Consider the following 18,949-nt stretch of genomic DNA (forward strand, 5'->3'; position numbering starts at 1 on the left):
TGCAATGCAGCGTGCAATATTTTGGTGTGAAAACATCAACTGGCCTTTCCCAATGCAAACTGGGCAGAGATTTAATTTACACTGGCAAAAGACCTTGTCCCAGGAGTTCAACAGGTAGGGGGCAATGCCCAAGAACCACAGTGCTCCTGAAGAGTGACAGAAACCATCAGGTGGGGTAAAAACCAGCTTTGAGCATCCCGCTGCAACTCACAGTTTCTTGGTTCCTGCCAGCCCCATGTATGTCTATTTATAACTGCAACTTCTCTCAGTTAATCATGTCAAAAATGGCATTTTCACCTCTGGGAACTGTATCTGATGTAACAATCTTTGCAAAATTGTTAATCCCCGATGTGAATCCCCAAGTAAACTGATTACGGTGCCGGCAGCACAAAATAAGCTCAGACCTTCCATTAATCGCTGCACAAACCATGGCAAATCTTGAGCTGAATTTAGATGTATAAGAACATTCCTGGTACTTCAGGGAATAATACACACACAGCTTCAGACATCATGTGAGTGGGTAGCTGCTGAGCACAGGAGCCATCCACTAGTCGGTGGTAATTCGTGAACCAGAATTTTATCATTTACTCATGTGGAAGCAGTTCATGCAGAAGCAGTAGGGCCAGGAAATTGGAATGTGTTAAAAAGAAATGACTCTCAAGGAGTATTTTGCTCATGGCTGTCTTGCCTTCCTCACCAAAGACTGCCCAGACAGGTCCTGCTCTCATGGCGCTGCAGACCAGCACCCATTGGATACAGGGCTCAGCATTTCCACTTCTTCAAGAAATAAAAATTACTGGAGATGTCAACTGAAATAACAACCCGACTGCAGAAACGCCAGCAGTGCAAAGGATCATGCGGAGAAGCTGAAATGACTGTTAGATACCTGGAGATTTCAATTTGTTCCAGCCTTGGCCTTCTCCAGTCCACTTTGGCAGGGAGCAAGAGAGTATTTTGTGAGGGAAAAAAAAAAAAAAAAAAAAAAAAACAACAAAACATGAGCAGTTTCATGTTATATCACACAGGGGAAAAAAAAAATTAAAAAAAGACAGATAAAGATGTTAGAGTTTTACAGAGTCCTTGATCTCAAGGTCAAACCTTTCACCTGTGAGGACAAGGGCAGGGGGAATCTCCTCAGTTCATACATGAGCCCATGTTCACCTACCTTCAGATCCTCCTTCTGAAAAATCACCCTGAGTCCTGCCCCTGGCTCATCTGTGCTGGTGCTGGCACAGATTTGTAGATATCAGGACTTGGGAGTAAACTGGGGAGCTCAGTAGGTCGATAGGACAGGAGGAGACAAACGATCCCAGGTGATTTACACCTCCAGACCTTGCTGTACTCCCGGAGGGTGCTGAGGGCCTGGCACAGAGCAGCTGTGGCTGACCCACCCCTGGAAGTGTCTAAGGCCAGGCTGGTTGGGGCTTGGAGCAACCTGGTCTAGCAGAAGGTGCCCCTGCCCATGGGAGGAAGTTGGGACTCTACGATCTTTATGGTCTCTTCCAACCCATTTTATGATTTTATTGTTTCCTTCTCAGGAGGCAACCCATCTGCTGCCTCCCAAACGTAGTTCAGGCAATACCTCCCTCCAAGAACTTCCCCCAGCTGATGGAATGGATGGGGCTGCACCCTGGAAACGGTGAATTTGGAAGTGGAAACACTGAAGCAGCACAAAGGCATCTGGGTGGAGTCATCAGCAACACACAGGAGTTGCTTTCCATCTGTTCGTGTTTCAGGAAACCACGCTGCATCCTTGAATATCTGTCCCTGCTGGTCCTCATTACACGCTGCTCAATTGCTTTGGAGACAAAATAGCAGTTTCTTAATGCTCCATCTCCCCTCCTCCCCTATTTTTTTTTTTTTTTTTTTTTCTTCTGCATGTGTCTGAAATTAAATTCCGATTTTAAATCACAGGATGATTTATCACCTTTTTCTAACGGGCATCCTCTCCCTGGTTAAACAGATGATTTACCTGTAGCTTCACCCCTCGGGGAATGAAAGTCTCCTGCACTGAATGGATTATTTGGGGGTCTTTTTTAGAAGCTGGTGAGCAGTGGAAAAGTCCCCAGCTCATATGATTTAAAACTCAGTATGCACACCACATCAGGGAATTTTTCCTTTTTCCAAAGGTATTATGGGCTGTCCCTGCTGTGTGCTGGGTTAAGACTTCATTATGGCCACTGTGGTCCAGGAAAGTGGCTTAAATCCCTGGAGGTATTCAAGACCTGTAGATGTGGCACTTGGGGACATGGCTTAGTGGTGGACTTGGCAGTGCTGGGGTTGGACTCCATAATTTTAAAGGTCTTTTCCAACCCAAATGATTCTTTGATTTTGCCTTGTTATCAAATCCATTTCTTTTGGAGAAGACTACATCCAAATTGCACCTCAAGGACCAGGACTGCAAAGTAACCTGAGAGCTCAGTATTGCTGAGAGATTGATTGGCTGTGTCCCTGATCCAAATACTCTGAAAGATGAGGGAAACCAAAGCAAAGGAGGAGGTAAGAACCAGCAAAAGAGTTCTTATAAACTCAGTGCAATGGAAACACCTAAAGAATCATAGAATCATTAAGGCTGGAAAAGACATCCAAGATCTCCACCTACCAAATCCACCTAAATGGGAAATTACCACTGTGCTGAATTCAAAAGCAGGCTCAGTCTTCCAGTGAAAAATAGATGAATGTGATTCAAAGACCTTTCTACCGTCCTGGGGCAAATAGAAAGGCAGCTCTGTGAGATGAGGGACAATGTAAATCAGTGTTAATTGTTCTGGTCTTTTATAGTCCAGGGCATCAGTCTGGACCAGCTTGGGACCAAAGGGAGAAGTCCCACAAATTAAAGCACAGTTGAGTGCCTTTTGTGAGGACTCCTCCTGGGTTATCTTGGGCAGGTGACTCCAGTTTGCCCTGGGGAAATATTGCCAGTGGATCAGGCAGAGCAAAGAGCAGCTGGTGGGAAAAGCTTGGCTTTGAGACATGGAAATGTGTCAAACACGTTTGGGACTTCACTCCCCAGGCTGCAAAGTGAGATTGAAAGAGGAGACATAAATAAACCTTTGCTTTAAGCAGTCCTTGCTGCTGCTGGAATCTCCTGCTGCTTCTCTCAGACAGCCTCTGATGAGCCTTGGAGCTCTGCAAAGGTGTTTCTGCAGTGGGCACATCTGGTTCTGTACAATTTCACTCCTGCCTTGAGGGATTGGCGCTTGTTGCTATGATTTTTGCTGTCTTCTCCCATTTCCTCTCTGTCTAATATAGAAGAGACTCCCTTCTAAATATCTTTAAGAAGAGATCAAGCAGAATATGAACATTTTTGTAATTGGATTTGCCTACTTCAGAGGCAGCTTAGTGTTACAAGTTAAACCCTAGATGGAAGCCGGGCTTTGCTGGAGAAACAGAAAAGTCATGTCTGGTTATGCCCTGAGATTTACTGTGGGTGTATCAGAGCCTCCTTCTGCCCTCTCATCCAACCCATGCTCACCCTCTGAGCCAGATAAAGTCCCTTTCCCCACGGTGTGGGTACAGGAGCTGAGATAAATCAGGATCAGCTCTGGATGAAAGTACTGGTCCAGGTTAAATGCAAAAAGCTGTGCAATTCCACTGTGAGGTCCTACAAAATGTCTGTGGTGGTTGTCTGTGCTTCTCTGCCTGTCTGAGATCCTCACTGGAATACTGACTGGATGCTACTCTAGTCAGCAATTTTAGGAACAAGGAATTTCGAGGGAGATCGGAAGGAAGAAAATAAACAGGGGATTTATTAGTGCATGCAAAAAAAAGAGTGAGGCCAGGAGAGCCCTTGTCAGCTGGACGTGGCTTTCCTGGACATCTTTCTGCATCAGTTCTTCTCAGCATTCAACTTTATTGGCCTCTCAATATCTGCATAAAGTTTAGTGTCACATGAAACAGCATTCAGTATCCATAAAATGAAAGCAAAAATCAACCCAAAGCAATCCAAACCAACCCCTCACCACTGAGGAACATAATGAAATCATACACTTTTGTTCTTTTGTCTCATAGAATATTTTTAAAAAACAAAGCCCATTTTTATAAATACTACCAAACTTCCTAAATCTCTAATGAAAGGGAAATTTACACCAATTATGTGTTCAGTAATCCTCTCAAAAGGTAACAACAACAGCCTTAATGACGTCAGGCCTATCTGCTGTAGTGAAAATACATTAAAAAGCAATCAGAAACAAAAGCAGATCTCTACCTAATGCTCTGTCCACTGAGAGAGGGGAAGGCAGGTTATTGTGATTCAGGGGTTTGCTGTGAGCAGGGTGAGGAAAGATAAACTGGAGATGGGTTTACCATACATATTTTGGTTAAAACACTGGTGATGTGTGAGTCCTGACTCCCACCACATGCATTTGTCAGCTAAAAACTTGCTGAAGAATTACAGGCAGAGGAAAATCTCACACAACTCCCAGGGCTTGGTCCTTCTCAAATTTTTATTTCTCCTTCTGAATTTGTAGTGTAGGGATAATTAGCAAGATCTGCACTGTTCTGCTGCTTCTCCCTCACTGTGAAAATCAATGTTTCCAGCCTGAGGATAAGGAATAGCACATGCCACATATGCTTAGGCAGGATCTGTGTGCTCTTTAGCTCTTCTAATGAGAAGCAGGATGTATCTAGAGTCAGACTGAAGAGGATCCAAACCCAACGAGTGTAAACAAGCAACGTCAAATACACAGGAATAATAATGATGTAATTCAAAAAAAAAAAAAAAAAAAAAAACAACCCAGCAAGTGGAGTGTTTATTCAGAAAAGCAAAAATATTTGTAAATCAATTTTTAATGACACTAGCAATGTCAGTATTAGGAAAAGAGTCTTTTATATTTGCATGATTGAATAAATATATCAGCATGTGTAGTGAGCCAGGAGAGTTATTGATACTCAGCTTTATGAGAAATTCAGTAGTTCTGATTTTTTTTTGCATTGCAGTCTGTAATATAATGCTATATTTTGATTTTTGCCTCTCGTGCATTTAAAAAAACATCACATTTTTTGGTCAATGAGAATATATCACTGAAACTATTCCAACATTTATTTTTGTTTGACTTCTAGTATTTCATTTTTACTAGATAGAATATGGAATTATAATAAGAAAGTGAATATAAAATTAAACGTGAAGATAAATGCTGAATAAAAGAGAACATAATAAATAAGCTTCTAACATAAAATAAATCAGAATAAACAATGCATCCTAAATATATAATTCAGATGGAATAACTCCACCAACTAAATGCTGAAATATATTATGTAAAAGCTGGTTTTAAGCAATGTCAAAACGAAATCAGCGCATTCCTCAGGAAGGCTGAGATTTTGATGACTTCGCAAACCATGATGGAAAATATTTTGCCAAAACCCTGCAGAAGCAAGCTAATGTATTTTGAAAAGCATATGCTGAGAAGTGGTTTGGGATGACATGCTTGGGCCGAGTGGATAACAAGACTATTTCCAGCTAATTTCAGATGGGAAAGCAGATGGGGCTGTTCCTTGCTGTTAGACTTCTGTGGTCACAGTCTCTCGAGGGCTGAACTTAAACATCTGAGTCCTTGTGATTATTATTATTATCACAACTAAACTGCATTCCCAACTTATATCCCACTGTGCAAAGTGTGCAAAGTCCAGGGAGGTTTTATCCTTGCTTAAAACATCTGTAACCCATCAGAACTTTGGGTGCCACATGTGTGGTGCGTCTCACCTACACCCAGAGCTGGGCTTTGCTTGCAAATGCATGGAAGTTGTGCACTCTGGGGGTTCCCAGGGTGTCCAAGGGATCTGAACAGGGGTGACAGAGGAGAGAACCTACAGAAAACCTGTTCTCTTCTAGATTATCATCAGTGTTTGAAGAGTTTGAACATGTCCATGCAGAGGTGATAATATGCCATACTATGTGTTTGGGATGTGGGTCTGTCGATGAGTGAGAGGTCAAGGCTCCACATGCAGGCAACAGGGATTTTGTGGAAGTTCATCAGTGACCTGAGCTGTTACAGGCAGCTGTAGGAACAATTCGTCCCCACACTCCAAGTCCTGCATGGGGAACACGAGGTGACTCACTCACATTGAAAGGTTGAGCAGTTTGGGTTGGAAGGGACCTTCAAAGATCATCTTGCCCAACTTCCATGACAAAAGCAGGGACATCTCCCACTATCCCAGGTTGCTCCAAGCTCCATCCAATCTGGCCTTGAAGAGTTCCAGGGATGGGGCAGCCACAGCTGCTCTGGGCAACCTGTGCCAGGGCCTCAGCACCCTCACAGTCAAGAATTTATTCCTAATAATTGATAATCTAAACCTACAGTCCTTCAGTAGAAAGCCATCCCCCTTTGTCATAGCCCTGCATAACCATGTCCCTCTCCAACTCTCTTGGAGCCTCTTTAGGCACTTGAAGGGGGTCTAAATTTTCCCTGCCACCTTCTCTTCTCCAGGCTGAGCAATCCCAAGTCTCTCAGACTGTGTCCATTAAGAGGTGCTCTATCCCTCTGATCACATTTGTGGCCTCATCTGGACTTGCTCCAACAGCTCCACGTCTCTCTTATTTTGGAATGCAGCACTCCTGGCTGGGTAGAAGGGTAGAATTTCCTCCCTCAGCCTGCTGCCCATGTTGCTTTTGATGCAGCCCAGGTTACAATTTTGGTTTTGGACTGAAATATCACATTACCAGATCATTTCCAGTGTTTCATCCACCAGTGTCCCCAGATCCTTTTTTTTCCAGGGCAGCTCTCAAGCAATTCATTTTTAGTCTGTGCTGATACTGAGGATTGCCCTGACCTGGGTACAGAACTTTGCATTTGGCCTTGCTGTATTTCCTGAGGTTTGTCACGGAACCACCTGTGTTCCTGACACCTCTATTCAGGAGGACAGCTTTCACCCCCAGGTTTTCTGGAATGCTGATCAGATGTTTATCTGGATCTGGGACCTCAGATACCTCAGCCAGGAATGACTCCAGAGCAGACAGCAGGTGACGTCTTGGGCTGGCCTCTTTCATATGACACCATGAAAAAGGCTGCCATTGGGTGATTAGAACCAATGGCCACCTGGAAGATTTCCAACTTTGAAATGCTGCTTTTGTTTTAATCCCTCCTTTTCCCTGAGATGTTACTGAGAGAATGCGTCTATGGGAGTGGGCTGCACATTTCACTGCCTGCAGCTGGAGGGATCACACCAACCAATCCCACTGGAGGTTTAACTGATTCAAAACCATTTAACTGCACTTCAGGATGGAGTGACAGGTAGCTAAACCTCTGGATAAATTTCTTAAATGGGTTTTTACCTTGATTTTCATTTTTAACATGATCACACTGCAACTGTCTGTCTGTCTTAGCTGACTGTCAGTCTTGCTTCTTCCTCCTAGAACTGTTTCTGTCTGCTTGCCAGTTTCAATGAGACTGAAAGAATTACTCAAATCCCCAAGAATTTGCTCCTAGAAATGAACAGAAGACTTCATCTGTTAGCCTTAGCATGAAAACTTACCCATTCCTCTTGCCCTGGTGGCACATCAGTCACTATGTGTCTGTGCTGAGGGCATTGCTGCTTCTTCTGCTTCCTGATAAACTCATCATGAGGGTACCAGAGAGGGACTGGAGACTGTGGATGTGAGTTCAGGGGTTCTGAGGATGAGCTGGGGGGATCTGGGGAGTTTGAGGATTGTGGAGGCCTGGAGATGTAGGGATCTGCAAAGCCGATGCGTTGCCAGACTTGGGACTTGGGAAGGTCCTTCTTGTATCTCAGTAGGAGGAGATGGTTCTGTACATGAGAGGAAAGCTGGGGATGTGGTGGCAGGATTGTTTACAAAATATTGTGCTCACAATTCTGTAGAAAATCTGTCTTCTTTTAATTCTGCTGCCATGAATATTTGGGTGGCTGATAAGCAAGAACATTCATTGTTCCCTTCTCAGAACTGAACCTTGTGTTGACTGTGGCATCCTCTCCACAGGGATGCCCCTGCTGATTTTCCTTTGGTGTTCATTTGTGCAGCTAATGGGAGCATTTTCCTAATCAATGCTGGTAGATTCCTGTTTAATTAATATTGATGAGTTGGAGAAAGAATAGAATGGGCCACTGGTAACATTCCCCCATGGCTGAGTGTTTGAGGGAGAAAAGGCAGAACTGCAAACCAGAAATCGCCAGCATGAACATGCAATGAAAACCTTCAGCTGGACCCTGTTTCCACCCAGAAAAGAGGAAAAACAACCCAGAGTCACCATGTAAAAATGGTAAAGATACATTACTAAACCAGAAATACTGAGGAAAAAATAGGAATTGTAAGGTTGAGTGAATCTGTATGACTCAGATGATGCTTCACTTTATTTCTGACTGTCCCCTGACCTGTGCTGGTACCAGTGAAAGCTCTGCTGGGTAACTGGTGCTGGGATAGATCCCTGGCTCTGGAACATAGACACCCCTGGACATCAAGATACAGCAGGCTTTGGTGGGCTGCCCACGTACAAAATGCTTTAAAGCAGAAATAAATCCTGCCCAGTGCTCTTCCTGATAGGAAAACTTCATGTCAGTACATCCCAATCTCTCCATAGCACAGGGCTGGCAAAGTAACACTGATTTTTCCCTGTTGGCTTCCCAAAGAGAAGATCTGGCAATGTGTCATGGACAGAATAGATCTGTTTAAATGAAACCACCCTGACAAACAGCATCCTTCTTAAAATTTAAATTAACTGTTTTCCCCCGCCTAATAATACCGGTCACAGAGCCAAATTCTTATCTGTGCTTTCCCTTTGCTTCTTTTGTTTATTTAATCTGATTTAATTTAATCAACCATTTGTTTTTGGAGCTGTGTGTATTAATCTATTAAAGCACTGAGTGCTATTTTGGAAATAGAGATTTGCTGTCCCTTTTTTGTCTCTTTTTCCTTCCAATTCGCACTGCTCCTAACGAGGTGCAAAGTTGACAGTTGAGAAGATTCATTTTCATGTGTCTTTAAATCAGACAGTCCAGTCTACTGGATAAAAACTGTTCAAAAATTAATTGAGGGCTTCGGGATTTGCCTTGATATGAAGTGTGGCTTATTCAGTGACCTAAAGCGTTGTATTCCCCAGTCAAAAAAAAAAAAAAAAAGATTACAGGGAGGGAGGGTTTGTGTCCTGTGCCCAGAGTTCAGCTACCTTTCCTGGGAATCACAATTTCTCTCTAGATTTTCATGGCTACAGCACCACTGAAAATAGTCATGACAGAGACAGATCTGCTTGAGCACTGTGAGCAAAATCACAAAAAACATCAAATATAGAATGGTTTGGCTTGGAAAGGACTTTAAAGGTCATCTTGCTCCAACCCCCTGCCATGGGCAGGGACATCTTCCAGCTTACTCAGAGCCCCATCCAGACTGGCCTTAAACACTTCCAGGGATAAGGAGTCCACAACATCTCTGGGAACCTGTGCCAGAGCCTCCCCACAATCAAAGGTTGTTATTCTGACTGATGATGAGTGAAGTCTGGGAAGAGCTGAAGAGGAGATTCCAGGAAACAAGGTGGATAAAGAAGGACAGCCATGGGCAGAGGGCTGAAGGGACAGCCCTGCATTATCAGCCTTGTCTCTGCTCTTTGGAGGGGTGGGAGATGCAGGGATAAAAAACATTGCTGAACAGAGGGGCTGAAAGGGAGGGCTTTTGGCCAAGCTGTTGGATTCTCCCTCAGCAGTGCTCACTGGGGCTTTTCATAGCTCTGGCACAGAGGAAAAAATGTGTGTTCAGGGATGTCTGATCATTCCTGTTGTCCATCCCACTCTCCTCCTGCAGGCAAGGCAGACGGGAACAGCTGTGCATGCAGAGAGGATCTCAACAGCAGCAGGGAAGGGAAGAACATTTAGAAAGGCTCTGCTGAGCACCATACCCCGCCAGCTGCTGCACCCAGAGCTGCCCCCTGCTCTGCACCATCATTTGGGGGCTCAGGATGACTGCAGGGCAGAGCAGGACAGTGCTGGGAGAGAGTTTTACACCAGCCAGGCCTCTGGGTAACACAAGGTGAGAGCACGAGGAGGAGTCTCTTATTCAATACAGGACTTGACAGGTCTGAGAACCCGGAGTGCTCCCCAGCCACAGCCTAACCCAGGTCCTGTCAGCTGGCCCAAAGTGAAAAATTGGGTAGGCTTGGCTGGGTATCAGCGAAACAAATGGGGATTATCAGAAACTCAAAGGTCAGAGCTTGTCACTTAAAAGATTAGGTGGGAGCAACTTGTGAGCACCACAACAAAAGCTGTGTGATGAGATACAAGAAAAATAATTTGCAGGGTTGCCTACAGCATTTTCCTTGTTTAAGCTTGGGACAATCATCTTTATCACCCTTTTAAACTTTTTGGGGGGGCATCTAAACACAATACCCTAAGGGTCTGGTAAAAGTGGTGACTTTATCATAACCATTAATTAACATTTTTATCTCTTTTTAACAATTCTAAAACATAACTGATTCAAACCATCTACAAACATCTTTTTTCACAGTAGTATTTATTGCAATTTAATCATCCCAGGGTTCTCAGACCTGCGTCATGTTTCTGCCAAGTGCGCTGAGTGACACAGCAAAATCTCAGCAGGAATTTGCTCTGTGTGCATTATGCTTCACCTTACTGCAGAGGTTATCAGGCTGTGGGGCTGGACACAGTGGCCCTACAGCGACCCCATCATCCTTCCCCTTTATGTCTGGTAAGAAAGGAGTAGAGGAGCCTTAGGGATAAGAGGGAAAAGGTGTAAGGGGCAAAGAATCTGTGTGACAGAAGCTTCTTTCTGCTCTTTCATTTCCCCACTCCCTGCTTGATTCCTCTGTGGGGCAACCTCAAAAGAGATGAGATGTCCCTGCTCTATTTTCAAAGCTCTTCACTTCAAGGTCTCAGGCTGCAGCAGCTGTTGGTAACCCCCAGGCCTTTTAGTCAGGAAAAGGACACAAGGAATAGGGATAAATAGGGATGGAGATTGCAAGGACCAGCTGGGGAACCTAGAGAAGAACAATTCAGGTGGGGAATGTGACCTGGAAAGACAGACCATTAGTTTTAAGGTGAAGCAGACAGGGAGGGGAGAGAGGAATTACTTAAAGGTTTAAGAGGACCAAATGGGGTGGGGTAAATGGAAGGGAAATAGAAGAAAATATGTTGGGAAATGGAGCTATGGGAGACCTGTCTCTGTAACCTCTGTACCCTCAGGGGACTTCACCCTCCACCCTCATATACCCTGTTTTTTCCTTTGAAAATCCCTGTAGCTCATTCTGAAAGGCTATTCCTCGAGGAAAGGGTACTTGCTGTATGCCATTTTCTTTGTACTTTGGTGTTTTGTCTCAGCTTAATCTACATGGATACTGTCCCTGGAAAAAAGACAAGGGGAGCGGGAGCTCTAAGCAAAATAAATTTGGGACCACAAATGAGTCACAAAGGAAGGTGGAGCCCACATATCTGGATTCCCCAATGCAGTCTGTCCCTCTAGCTGTTTGTAAATTATAGAAATCCCTGGACAATTCCTGAAGCTGTGGCTGCCCCATCCCTGGAAGTGTCCAAGGCCAGGCTGGATGGGGCTTGGAGCAACCTGGGACAGTGGGAGGTGTCCCTGCCCATGGCATGGGGTGGGACTGGATGGTCTTTAAGGTGCCTTGCAACCCAAACCATTCTTTGTATCTATGATTCTCTTCCAAATTAGACTAAACCCAGCTTTTAGCAGAAAGCCAAATTCACCTTTAAAGGTATGTAAGGTGCATCATCATTTCAATCTTGATATTATTAATTACAGCATAGATGTGTTCAGGTGGTCCCCTGTGACCAGTCAAAAAGGCACTTGACAAAAATCACTTGTAATATGTGTTCATTTTAGTTAATGAGGCCCAGCTCTGATTAAATGCATAGAGAGGAAAGCTCTGTTAATAATGAATTCATTCCTTATCATATGAGAAAAGTAAGAATTTATAAAACTCACTCACTATTTTTGGAGGATTTAAAAAAAGTCACAACACTTGAAATGGTCCCAAGTCCTGTTTCAGGAATGTGAATGAAGTATTTCATTTTCCTAAAGCAGGAACATGCAGTACTTAGCATTTCCAATTGGAGTTTATTTTAGTCTAATTTATTTTCAACAGCTTTCCCGTCATCTTGAGTGCTCTGAGAAGAGTTAAAGATAATACATTCCCATTAGAGACAAGGGATAAAACAACATCAGCAAAAAAAAAAAAAAAAAAAAAAAAGAAAAAGAAAAAGAAAAAAATATATGTGTACATTGAATCAATCTTCTCAGTGAGCTGAGATTTCAGCCAAAGAAAGAAGAGCAGGAGGGCTGGAGATTCCAGCTGTCTGAGGTGTGTGCTCCTTGGCAGAGGAGTGTGATGGGCACATGCTGGAAATTAAATTTATATATTGGTGTCACCATGCAGAAGTTGAAGCTCCTTTAACAAGTTAAGGATTGAATAGCTCCACTCAAATCTTTGGTATTTAGGGCAGCACCTTTTGTATTCATGTCTGATTAAAAGGAAGACAAAATACAGAAAGAAAATAAGATGTTTTGTATGGTTTTTGTTTTGTGGGTTTTTTTTTTTAATCAGATAGAGATTAATTAGAAATTTTCACATAATAATTATCTGTAAGGAACAGATCAGATCCAGACAAACTTTGGCTAAAAAGGATGTTGTGGGCTGCTGGTCAGAGCTGCATTTGAGACTTTGGTAGCCTCCCTGTTTTTAGGAGTCTCTTTTTTAGTAAGAAAGCTAGAGCTGATATTCAGATCCAGTCTCAGTCTTTCTCTGTGTTCTTCTGTCTGTGTCTGGCCCTGTCTGTCAGGTTTTTTCCTTAGGAGCTGTTTTTCTGGAAATACCTAAAAAAATTCGACAGTATCCTTCTTTGGTTATTTGCTGTTCCTCCTGGAGGACTGCTCACACTCCACAGCTGATTATGATAAATGTTCCTGGTGTAACTAATTTACCTGTTATGTCTCCAAATTGTCAGCTTCTATCAGCTTGAAATCCAGCAGTTTGGCCTACTCGTTGTGAATGTTTTGTACTCTTGTGTCTTGCTTTTATAAACTCTTCCAGGATTGCCTGGGAAGCCTGGCAGATGTTGGCAGTGAGAATTACAGAATGGTTTGGGTTGGAAAGGGCATTAAAAATCACCCAGCTACAAGTCCTGCCAAAAGCAGAGACACATTCCCTGCCCAGGAAGAAACTTCATATTATGTTTCCTCAAACATTCTAAGATTTTGCTTCTGACACAACATTTACATGCAAACATTTTGACCACTCACTGGTCCCCTATGTTGGCTGATATTATTTGCCCTTCATCTCTTTTTTTTTTTTTTTTTTTTTCCTGGAATAATTATTTTTCTACTTGTTCTTCCTCCTTTCCCATTTGACTGAGCTCAGCAGCGATGACTGTTCTAACACAAAACCGCTCTCCATAAATTGCATTTTTAACAACTGGCTCTCCAAAACTCCTCAGCAAGGACCAAAGGCTGCTTACTCACAGTGCTTGTTGGAGGTGTTTGAATAGATGCTGCATCTTCCTGCTCTTTAAAGACTCTGCAAGCGAAGCAAAGAACAATCAGTGCAGGGTTAGTGGTGAGATAACAACTTTCTGGGTTGCCCTTAATATGATTAATAGTCAGAGACAAGGATTTGTCAAGGCAGCAGGAATACATCAAGGTTAAGGACTCTGGAGCAGCTTTTTAGAATGAGTTATTTGAGCTCATTCCTGCTTTTCCTGCCCTGTCCCGGGTGCTTCATCTGTATTGCACACAGAAGTCAGTGCAAACATAATCCAATGAGCTGGCCTTGATTCAGGTCCTTTCAGGTTGGTACCTGTGATAAATACAGAGATAATTGGACATCCCCATATGGACTGGATGCTTTACACCTACCCAAATTTCTGCCTAAACAAGACCTGGTCCCCGCCTGCCTCTCTGGAGTGAGGTATCTCTTCCATGGACTGCAGGGAGAGATAAGGACAACCAGGCTCCAAACCTCAAACTGAAATTAAGGTTTTCAGATTTTGCCAGAGTTTTCTTTGCAAAGTGACTCATGGCAGAGAATAGAAGTTCTTAAATCATCTCTGTCTAAAAGGCATGGTATGGAAATGCATTTTGAGACTGAAAGTTCCAGCAAACATTTCCATCTCACAGACATGGGTGATATTCTAGGCAGGAATTCACGGTGTTTGCTAGTGAGCTGTTCATGGAATCCTTGAATCATAGTCATGGAATCATGGAATCATAGAACGGTTTAGGTTGGAAAAGATCTTTGATGCCACGGAGTCCAACCATTAACCCAGCACTGCCAAGCCATCACTAAACCACATCTCCATCTACATTTCTTTTAAATCCCCCAAGAATGGTGGCTCCAGCATTTCTTTGGGCATTCCTGGAATTTCTTTGAGCTTTGCCTGGAAAAGTCTGGTTTTTACCTAGATTAGCTACATCCACTGCAACTTCCCTGGAAGAAGTGTTCAACAAGAAGTAAATCCAAGCTGGGCAGGAATGTCCATCCAAGTATAAATTTGTTTCTGCAATCATGCACTGCTGCTCCTCGTTCGCCTGGCAAATTTTGGTGTGCTGGAGTTAAATAGAATTGAAGTTCTGTAGCAAAACATGGAAGAGACATGGGTTAGAAGCTAAACTCAGCACAGACACCTTTTTCCACACTGCTGGATTCCCTGGGGACAAAATATCTCTGCAAGCCACATCATGCTAACAGGGTAACCTCTTCTAGCACTGCTTTTAGGAACTTTCCAGCCTGTCCTTTGGGATTGGATCTGGGGGTTTATGGACATCTTGGAAATGGGGACTGCTGGATATGTTAGAAGCCTGGTTCAACCCAACCAATCTAACCCCTGTGCTTCAGTCCTACTGCTGTTACATCCACCACTGCTTTTGGAAAGATAAGGGTGAGGTGAACCCTGGTTGATGACACCCTGATTGCAGCAGAACTCCTGAATTTAAACAACCTCTTACTCCCCCCGTCTCTCAGGCTGCGAGCTGGTCTGTGCTCGCTTTAAATCCAGGAAGGATCCCAGTGCTCTCTCCAGGCTCTTTGGAGGATTTGGAGGAGCTCTCTCCTCCTTTGGAGGATTCCTGCCTTAGTGCACAGCAAAGCTGGGCTGGTGCTGAGCCATGCCTGTCTGGTTTGTCCATCACAAGGACCACCCGGATGCTGTGTTAACAAGGCCTCTCTTTTCCTGCCATGCCGAATCTCCCTCAAAGACACGCACAGAAAATGCCTCATTCCTACCCCACCTCCCTCTCTCCACCCCCTCAGTAACCATCAAAATGCTGTTTTGGTCACCAATCAGCAATTCTTCTTTTGGGCGAGAATAAACAATCCAACAAGAGGCTTAATTGCTTAAGTGGTCCAAACCTCTCTGCTTTACACAAGATGCTTGTGTGTCCTTTATTATTCCTGACTCCTTTTTCCCTCTCTTTGGTCCTCCCCCATCACTTTTCTACCCAGGCAGCTTGGTCCCTTTTGTGCACAACATCCTTTCCCTTTCACTAATCCAGAAAGACCCAGTGGGAAGGCGGACACAGGAAATGCTGCAAGCAAGGAAAATGCCTCCCTACCCTGTGATATTGAGCTGCCAGGGAGGGGAGGTTTTTATTTTTGTTGTTGTTGTGGTTTTTTTTTTTAAGTGTGTGTGGGGTGTTTTCTGTTTCTTTCATTTTCTTTTTAAAGCTCTCTTTTCCGCATTTCCTTTCTTGTTGGTTTGAAAACAGCTGACAACAAAACCTGCAAGCAGAGCTTTGTATTCCCCCACTTCCCAATGTTTCCTTTACTTTCACAAGCATCACACACAAATGCTCCAAGAGGAAGGGGAAGGATTTCATCCTGTTTAGTCTCCTGCATTCACATGATGCCCACTGAGCTCCATGCAGAGGGCACTTCAACAGTCTTGCTGTGGCTGAAATCATAATCACAGAATGTCCTGGGCTGGAAGGGACTTTAAAGCTCCAGTTCCAACCACCTAACCACTTTCCACTATCCCAGGTTGCTCAAAACCTTGTCCAACCTGGCCTTGGACACTTCCAGTGATGGGACAGCCACAGCTTCTCTGGACAATCTGTGCCAGGGCCTCCCCACCCTCACAGGGAGCAATTTGTTCTTAAGCACAGCATAAAACAGTTCAGATGTTACCTCTGAAAGGCTTTGAGGCTTCCCAAATGAGCTCATTAGCAGTGCAGTTGCACTCTTGTGCTATCCCTGTGTGATCCATGCATTGATTGGATCAACTTTTCTAACAAGGATTTCTCTTTAGGGAGCGTTGTGCCATAAACTCATTGTTGCTCTCTTTGGGGCTGGTTTAAAAAGACAGAGTCTGGGGTGAAGTCCAGCAAGAGAAAAGCCATTTTTGTTATGGGGAAACCTGAAAAAAAAGAAAAAAAAAATTCAGGCAACATCTTATGGATTTTCCTCAGGCCTAGCTGTATCAAGGATGAGCCTTGGTTCAAAATCTTGACCAACCATGACACCACAGGGGGTGTGACCCTGCTCTTCTGCAAAGGTTAGATCCCAAACCTACAGGCTGGCAGTATTTCTCAGGCTGCTAAGAAATCAGAGTCAAAGCATTTCTGTCCATCTCAGAACTGTGCTTCAAATTAAAAAAAAAAAAAAAAAAAGAAAAAAACTAAAATAATTATTCCAAAACCCAGTCTCCCACTCCCAGCTGCTGCCTCTATCACAGCATTTCGGTCCTTATATCTCAGTTTTGATCTCTTTTGTTGGCTTTATTTTCTCCTTCCCCAGTCCTGCGTTGTCCTGCACCTCTCCCCCAGCTCCCTTCCCAGAGACTTGTGGTAACCATTGCCTAGGTAACAGCATCCTGCCTGGTGTGTCTGACTGCCTGCAGTGGATGTGGGGGCATGTGCTGTGCCTGCATTCCCAGAGGGATAAGAAGCGGAGAGTCGAGTGCTGTGTGTGGGAGAGGAACTTCTTGCAGCAGAGGCGAGAAGGTCAGCTCCTTGCGTCCCTCTGTAGGGTTTGGGAGCTGCTGCTGTGGTGGCTGAAAGGATTTATTGACCTCTTGGTGAGAGGGCTGGGAAGGGAGAGACTTGGAGGACTTTATGTCACCGTGCTCATCCAGGACATCCTTATAAAATGTTAGTTATGCATGGCTAAAGCTTTGATTATTCACAGGCCAGCTGGTGGGGAATCTGACTGACACTTCATTCCTACCCTGAGCTTCCTCTGGAAGCAGCAGAAAATCCAGCAGGAAAAAAAAAAAAAAATAAAACACCACAAGATCCACCTATCAACAAAGATCAAGAGAAGGAGGACCAGCAATCCAGCAAATTATTCTAAGGAACATTTTTCTCCTTCATTAAGGGTTAATCCAGACCCAGAAAATGTCAAAAAGCCTGTGTGTCTCACCAAACTTGCTCAAAGCATTAATTTAGGGAAGTTTGGATTTATTTCCACTAATGTGAGGACTGGAAACCAGGTAAAAAACTGCAAGTACAAGGTCAGGCATAGCACAGAGGATGGAATAGAAACAGGACCTGTAGAGGTTTTAATTATCTTAGTTATAAAGTCAGTTCTTAACATATTCATGACTTCTTTTTTAAAGGTTTCTGAAGCACTAAGGGTTGAACCAACAAGCAAAAGAAGAAAAGTAGATGGGATGGCTCATAATTGAGAACTGGTGGCAGAAAAAACTGAAATGATGCTGGATGTGAGGAGATACGGAGGAATAAATTCAAATGTGTCAATGTAAAAGAGTCTAAGAAGCAATTCATGCTGAAAGAGGTCTGTAAAAAAGGATGGACAGCAAAGTAGATGGCAATTAGGTCCCACAACTCAGAACTTGGGTCTGAGAAAAGGAGAAGGGAAAGGCACTCCTGCTTCCCTGCCACCTTTCCATGAACCTGCTGCTTGTAGGGCTCCTTGGAAAGCTGTCAGTCAGTGGATTCACATTGCCAGACTCATCACATTATTGAAGAATGTCAGAGAATGATAGAATGGTTTGGGTTAGAAGGGACCTTAAGGATCATCTCATTCCAACCCCTGGCATGGGCAGGGACACCGTCCCCTATCCCAGGTTGCTCCAAGCCCCATCCAGCCTGGCCTTGGACACTTCCAGGGATGGGAAAGCCACAGCTTCTCTGGGCAACCTCTTCCAGGGCCTCAGCACCCTCACAGCCAAGAATTTCTTCCTTAATATCTAAATTAAACCGACTCTTTTTCAGTCTGAAGCCATTCCCCCTTGCCCTGTTGTGGAATGTGGCATGGAGATTGTTTACCCAAGGTGATTGCTTGATTGGATTCTGGTGATGGTTGTTTGGATTCATTGACCAATTGGATCCATGTGTGTGTCGAGACTCTCAGGAGGGAGTCACAGGTTTTCTAGTTAGTTAGTTAGTGATAGTTCTTATTAGTGTCATATAGTGTAATATAGTTATAGTATAATATATTGTAATAAAGTAATTAATTAGCCCTCTGAAATCATTGGAGTCCTGCACATCATTCTTCCTGGGTCGGGGATCCCAGCACCGATACCCTGTCCCTCCATATCCTTGTAAAAAGCCTTCCCAGAATTTTTTATAGGCTCCCTTCAGGTTCTGCAAGGCCACTGATGCCTTCTCTTCTCTAGTCTGAGCAACCCAAATTCTCTCAGCCTCTCCTCACAGCAGAGCTGCTCCATTCCTCTGGTCATCTTGGTGGCCTCCTCTGGATTCCAACATCTCCATGTCCTTCCTGTGCTGGGCCCCAGGGCTGGGGCAGCTCTGCAGGTGGGGTCTCCCCTGAGTGGAGCAGAAGGGCAGAACCCTCTCCCTGGAACTGCTGGGAGGTCAAATCCCAGAATTTGTGAGGGAATGCAGAATGGATCCCCACAATCCCACAGCGCATGGCAATGGAGCCAAGAGGTCGTTCTGCTGGAGTAAAGGTGTGGGAAAAGCACCCAGCCAGGCAGCAAAGATAAATCTGTGACTTCCAAAACCACCCCATTTCCAAGTGTGTCCCGTTCCTTTCTGACCACCTTGGTACCACACCAGGAA

The sequence above is a fragment of the Vidua chalybeata genome, chromosome 1, assembly GCF_026979565.1.
Source record: "Vidua chalybeata isolate OUT-0048 chromosome 1, bVidCha1 merged haplotype, whole genome shotgun sequence".
Taxonomy (NCBI): domain Eukaryota; kingdom Metazoa; phylum Chordata; class Aves; order Passeriformes; family Viduidae; genus Vidua; species Vidua chalybeata.